Consider the following 6,184-nt stretch of genomic DNA (forward strand, 5'->3'; position numbering starts at 1 on the left):
GGGGCAGGCAAAGGTCTGGCAGAGAACTGCACTGAAAAGAACAAGGGCTTTGCCATGTAGTATTAAAAAGCAATTTCCAACAAAGCTGCCATTCTGTAAAATGCTTTCCAGGGTCTAGCTTGGATTGCCTTGTACATAAAGTCCCGTCTGTTAGGACATCTGGAGTGCTCTCCTTGCAACACAAGTAAATGTGCCCAGACACGGTGAGCAGGCTCTATCAGCAAGCTGGTGGCAGGTAAGCACTTTGCCATTAGCATCCCACCAGGGAATCTCACACTTTGCCTGAGCAAACAGCTCAGTGCAGGGTCCCAGCACAACTCAGAACATGGGAGGCAGGCAAAGGAAGAAACTGGTGTAGGCCAAATGCATCCCACTGCTGGAATACTTGTCTTTATTTGGCTTTAATCTATTTCCAGTAAAATGTAAAACATTCAGCACTGGAAATTTCATTGTATCAGCTAACATTGATACAAATTCCTGCTAATGTTGCAAAAAAAATCCCAGTGTTAACCATCTAGGGAGATCTTTCCATTCAGGGGCACCTACCAAGCTTGATCAGAGGTCACAGCCTTGCCATCTGTCTGTCCTGCAGTCAGTGTGGACACCGAGAAAACCATCTCCAGCAGAGACTCTTAGACTACAGACAAAAGAAATAAAAGAGCAACAAAATACTGTCCAACATAATAAGTAGAAGCTTTGCCTCCAGTAGACTTAGCCTGTCCAATTTTCCCAGACATTATGGAATAGATGCATTTTATGGAGACTTTTGTAAGAGCATAATGTGTCCCCTATGTACCTCCCTGAGAGTAGTGGGGAGACACTGATCCCCAGCCAGCAAGGGGCCACCAGAGCCTGGGCTAAGGTGCAGGTGGCCCTACAGAGCCCACCTGGAAGCTGTGTGTCCAGCTGTGGTGAGTTCCAGCCACTGCCCAGGCCCCCTCACCAGACACCTCCAGAGCAGGGCTATCCCCTGCCCTGCACCCATCCCCAAGGGGAACAAATGGAACACAGGGAGCCTCACTCCTTCCTGGGCCACACTGACACCCAAGGTACAAACTCCTGGCTAGACAGCCAGCTTCAGCTCAGAACAGCTGTAAGTCCCACAGATGTCAAAGGCATCTAAAGTCTGACAGTGAGTTTAGGGAGGGCTTGAGTTGCTCTTACGCTTCACAGCTCAACTTGAGGCATTTTAAATGGGGAAGAATTTCCCAAACTCTAGGACAGAATCACTTCCCAAAAAATGCCCTGCCTTGCAGAACTTCAGGCTGGTTTCCCAGAATCAGCTGATCACTTCTGAAAATACACAGCTGTAATTTTATACTTAACTGAAACACTGGACTACTTTTGGACTACTTTTTTTTTTTTTTTTCATTGTTTTGTTACAATTTTACTTTGGCTTGGTCATGACTGAAGGTAACAAGGCAAATGCAGTTTCATTACAAATATGTCAAAATTGTGGCCAAAGTCACACTGCATTGTGTTACATCTAAAGTCATGAACTGGTAAATTCCAGCATCAACCACAACAGTCCCATTCCACTCCAGTCTAGGCTTCCAGACAGCCCTGGCAGCTTCTCCTGCCAGAAACAGCTCCTCACACCAAGACATCTCCTACAACAAAAACCCACCACTTGAATCTACTCAGCATGCCAGGCAGCTTCTCACAAATTTATATAACTTTTCCAATGTTTCCCCCTCAAAACCCTCTGCAAAGCTTAACACCATAAAAACCCCGTTGTGAGCTGACATCAGAGAAATGTTTATTTCCCTGAGCCTCCCTGCTTATGAGAACACACAGAGCTAAACTGCAGCCCTCACCTTTGCTCTGGACCTTCATCCAAAGCTGTGTCTAACCTTACAAGCCTCCAACCTGGCATCCCAGCCATGCTGGGCAGAGACCAGAAAACAACTGGCATTTTCTGGAACCACTACTTATTCTCACCCCCAGCCCCACGCCCCAAACACACACACACCACACTGGTCCATTAGCATGAGTACACTTGAGAAACGTGAACATATTTTCTAAGTTTTAATCCATTAGCAATTGCTAATTAAGGGGCAATTAATTTGACTCCCAGCTCTGCTCCTAATTTGCCTTGCAACTTTGTGCAGTCCATGTGAAATGCTAAGTTTCAGCTTCCTATGCTCCCACAACTTCTGTGGATATTAGAACATTAATTTCTGTAAAGTGATTTATGATCCATGATGAAAGGCAGTTCAGAACTGTAAGAACTGCTCCTATTAGTAAAATAACTGGTGCATTTTTTGATCTTTCATTTTAATGGGGGAAGAAAAAGAAAAGCCCAGCTGATTATCAGCAATGAGGCAAAAAAGGTAAAAATTGCAAATTGGACACATCTGAAAACATAGCCCAGAGAGGCTGGTGGGGTGGTTTCTTATAACAGCAAAAAAATGACAGGACAACACAAGCATTTAACTTCTTGCATTTCCCTTGGGAATGCCTGACATCATAAAACTTTCACAAGCTAAAATCATTAGAGATAAATAAAGTAGCACAGACATGGAGGGTGATGAAGGGTCAACCTTGGAGATACCTAATCCAGCTCATTTCCTTCAATGTGTAAAAACAAGTAACCGACACGTTTCCTGCCCCTGAACCTTCCTGCCGATAAGGCTGCTCCCAACAACAGGAAATTCGCCTCTAGAAGCAACAGCACACTTTTGCTACCAAGCCAAACTTTCTCCATCTGAACTCCACAGCAATTAAAAGCAGCATTTGTCTAACCAGAAATGAGCTGGATTAAACAACTGCCTGGCTCCCTAAGCCTCTGCCCACCACCTCTTGCACCCTGGTGCCAGCCCAGCTGCCAACAGGGACTCCTCAACCAGAAGCAGGCATTGCTCCCTCTGCCCCTACCATCCCTTCAGCCTGCTCTGCCTGCAACCAAGTTTTAAAGTCAGGCCTTGCTTGGGTTTTTTGGACAGCAAGATCCAAGGGTGTGGGTAAAGAGGTTACTGATCATCTTCACCTCAGTCCCCTGCAAGATTTCCTCCTGATCTGCAAGGCTGGATTATCAGCCTCTGGTTCTCTTAAGAAATAATAATACAAAAAGTGTAATATGCAAGCAAACCAGTCATTTAAGGTTTCAAAATGATGATGATTTATACAGCGGGTGAAGCACTAAAGTGCTATTTCTCAGCTTGGTCACTACAAAATGAAGATTAAAGAGAAGAACAAAAGGAAATGTTTTAGACAAAATGCGGTGAATACTCAAAGGCATCTCTCTCTATCACAAACATCTGAAATCAACGGGTGCTGCCCAAGAAAATAAGCAAAAACATTAACACCTTTCTTGTGAGTTTGCTGTGAAATAGCTCTCTGCTGCTTCAAAAGCAAAATAGCCTCTCCTTTCACACACAATAAACTTTCAATAGTCCAGCAAAGTAAAACTTCAATTTACGACAATAATAGTCTGATTTTCTCATGCTGCATTCAGCAGCAATGAAGTATATTTTATTCTCATATCTCTGCTTTTCTCCTCATAGCATGCTGTAACAGAAATGTGTTTTCTTCTTTTCTTAAAAGCATTGCAAAGGGCTTCCAAAAGTCATTCACTGCTTTTTTTTTAATAGGTGATGCAGATCTGTGAAACAGACTTAATAGACAACTCCAAATCATTATATCTTAACATAGCTTCATAATACAAAGGAACAGAGGGAAATCAATCCCAACTTTATTTCCCAGGTCCATAGATGCCCATGGAAAGAAACATGGCCTGATCATCCAATTGTAAAAAACTCAACCCTTGTTACTTTTGCCTTTTAAGCCCCATGATCCCTCTGCTTTGAGCCTTTTCTCAGCAGCAGGCCAGGCTGGGGCAGGACACCAGTGGGCATGGGACAGGTGGCTGCACCTCCTCAACTCCTCCTTGGATGGAAAGTGTGGGACAAGGTCCAGGGAGGAGAGAGGGAGGCGGCGGTGCAGGGTTTTATTGTAAAATGACCTTGATTTGACAGGCATGTTCTCAGGTTTCAACAGATGCTGTGGGAAAGGCAACAGCAGCCAAGGCGGTCTGCAGGCATTTCTGATGATATGCAGACTTTTTTCTTCTGCATTTTTTTTTTTTTAAATACACGGGGGGGGGGGGGGGGGGGGGGAGTCTTCTCAGTTTCCATGACAACAGTGTCTCCTCTTGTCTGTTATTAGATACCATCCACTTCCTGTGTCTAAATTTTTAAACCAATCAGAAAAGTGTTTATAGATTTTGTAGCTCCTGGGACAGTCCCTCTCCTCCAAGAGAGCCACTTTAATGACACGTAACGCTCCGGCAGCCAGGGCTGCAAGGCCTTATATTTTCGGCTGCAAAGTGATCACAGTTTACGCTGTTTACCGGCTGATCCATGGGCTGTGCCAGAGAAAACTGGGGGTTTGCTGCCCCATTTACTGTACCCTTAACAGACGTTACCACGTCAAATTGTTTTAGAAACCACACAAACTCATTGTCATTGTTGGCTGATTTCTGTTTCTGATTCATCCCATGAAACAGCAGGATCTGTCCCTGCGTGACACGCGATCGCCTCGGCGAGGCCGTTATCCCACCGGAGTACCGGCCCGCCCTGACGGAAATGGATTCCCGGCACAACATCGCCTGCTGCAATTAAAGTTTCGGCAAACTGGGCTCTAAGAGCAGCCGCACTGTAACCGTGCGAGCAGATTTACACAGGCATATTTCTGATGATGTGAATAATACCTGGCCGCATCACAGTCGGCAAGTCAATAAGGAAATCCTTCTCCAGGGCGCAGGGACACTCGCATACATTGTGAAGGAATTAACACACGGTAAGTCCAGTTAAGTGAAGAGCCGGCGCTGAAGACCGACAAGCAACGGGGAGCTGTTGTGAGAAGGGGAAAATCCCTTTCCCGGCGGCTCTGACAGGCCAACACTACCGGAGGAGGATGCCCTTCAGGCGGGTGTGCAGGCACAGACGGAGCCCGGGAAGTACCGAGCGGCTTCTTCCCGGGCGGGGATCCAAGCGCCGGCGGCACGCAGGAACAAAAGGGAGCGGTGGGGGGGCTGCCCGCCGCCGGCTGCGCCGCTGCCCCAGCAGCGCCCGCCGAGCCGGGGCCGGAGCCCTCGGGCCGCCCTGTCGGGGGCACAGCCCGCCCGGGTTGAGACCCAGCAGCCGCCCCGCACGCCTCACCGGCTCGTCCCAGGGCGCCCTTTCCTTTCCTTCCCCGCCGCCCGTGGCCGGCGGGGCTCCTCGGCGGCGGGACGGCGGCAGCCGCGCGGGGCAGCCCTCACAAACGCCCCGGGGCGGCGCCGCTGCCCGCCCGCGGCAGCCGCCGGCCCAGAGGCCCCAAAAGTTTGGCCGCGGCTCCCTGGTCCGGGAGGGACGGGGCGCGGCGACAGCGGCGAGCCCGGGCGGGCGGGCACCCGCTCCCGATGACACCGCGAAACGCCCCCGCCGTTACCTCAGTCCGCGTCCTGGCTCCCGCGCCGCCGCGGGGTGGTGGGCGCTCCCCGCGGCCGCCCCGCTCCGCGCCCCGCGGCGGGAGCAGCCGGAGGCAGCCGCAGCCCGCGCCGCCGCTGCCGCCCCCAGCCCGCCCCCGGCGGCGGCGCCGCGCCCCGCCGGGCCCTAGCGCCGCCCGCCCGCCCCGCCCCGCCGAGCCGGCCCCCGGAGCCGGCGGCTGGTGCCCGCGCCGGGCTGCCCCGAAGGAAAAACTTCGGGAGCGGGAAGCTGGCGGGGGCGGGTTGAGAGGCGCTGCTCCCTCGGGGGTGTTTTCCTGCCGCTGTGCGGGGATGCAGCAGGCTCGAGCGGAGGATGCAGGTCCCACGTGTTCTGTCCCTTTGCCTTCAGGGGACTCCTCTCGGGCGCGCTGTCCCCCCGGGGCCGGGCCTGCCCGTCACGGCACAACCCCCGGCGGGTGCCCACACGGCTCGGCCGCCTTCCTTGGCCGTCGCGTTGCGACTGGGAACGGCCTTCGTGCCGCCGGAGCGTCTTTTACACGTTGGAAAACGACACATGCAGAACTGAAACTGTTATTTTTTACCGTCTTACCCGCCGGGAGCCTCACTGAGGCCTGACACCTCCTTGCATCGTATTTAGGGCTGAAACAGAGAAACCTCCCCATGCCAGAAGAGGCTGCAATGCCAAGGGTGCACCTGCCTCCTCCTGCCCGCTCCTCGGGCCCTTTGCAGCCTCCTCCAGCCTCCTCCAGCCTC

General features: G+C 51.4%; 1 protein-coding gene across 1 annotated transcript in view; it reads right to left on the reverse strand.

The window, feature by feature from the left end:
- Positions 1-5,533, reverse strand: part of FOXN3 (forkhead box N3) — a 204,535-nt gene extending 199,002 nt beyond the window's left edge. Inside the window, exon 1 of the mRNA XM_059475184.1 lies at positions 5,434-5,533. The gene's annotated coding sequence lies outside the window, so the exon portion shown is untranslated. The remainder of the gene's footprint in view (positions 1-5,433) is intronic.
- Between the last annotated feature and the right edge of the window lie 651 nt (positions 5,534-6,184).

This window comes from Ammospiza nelsoni, chromosome 6, assembly GCF_027579445.1.
Source record: "Ammospiza nelsoni isolate bAmmNel1 chromosome 6, bAmmNel1.pri, whole genome shotgun sequence".
In the NCBI taxonomy this organism is placed as follows: Eukaryota; Metazoa; Chordata; class Aves; order Passeriformes; family Passerellidae; genus Ammospiza; species Ammospiza nelsoni.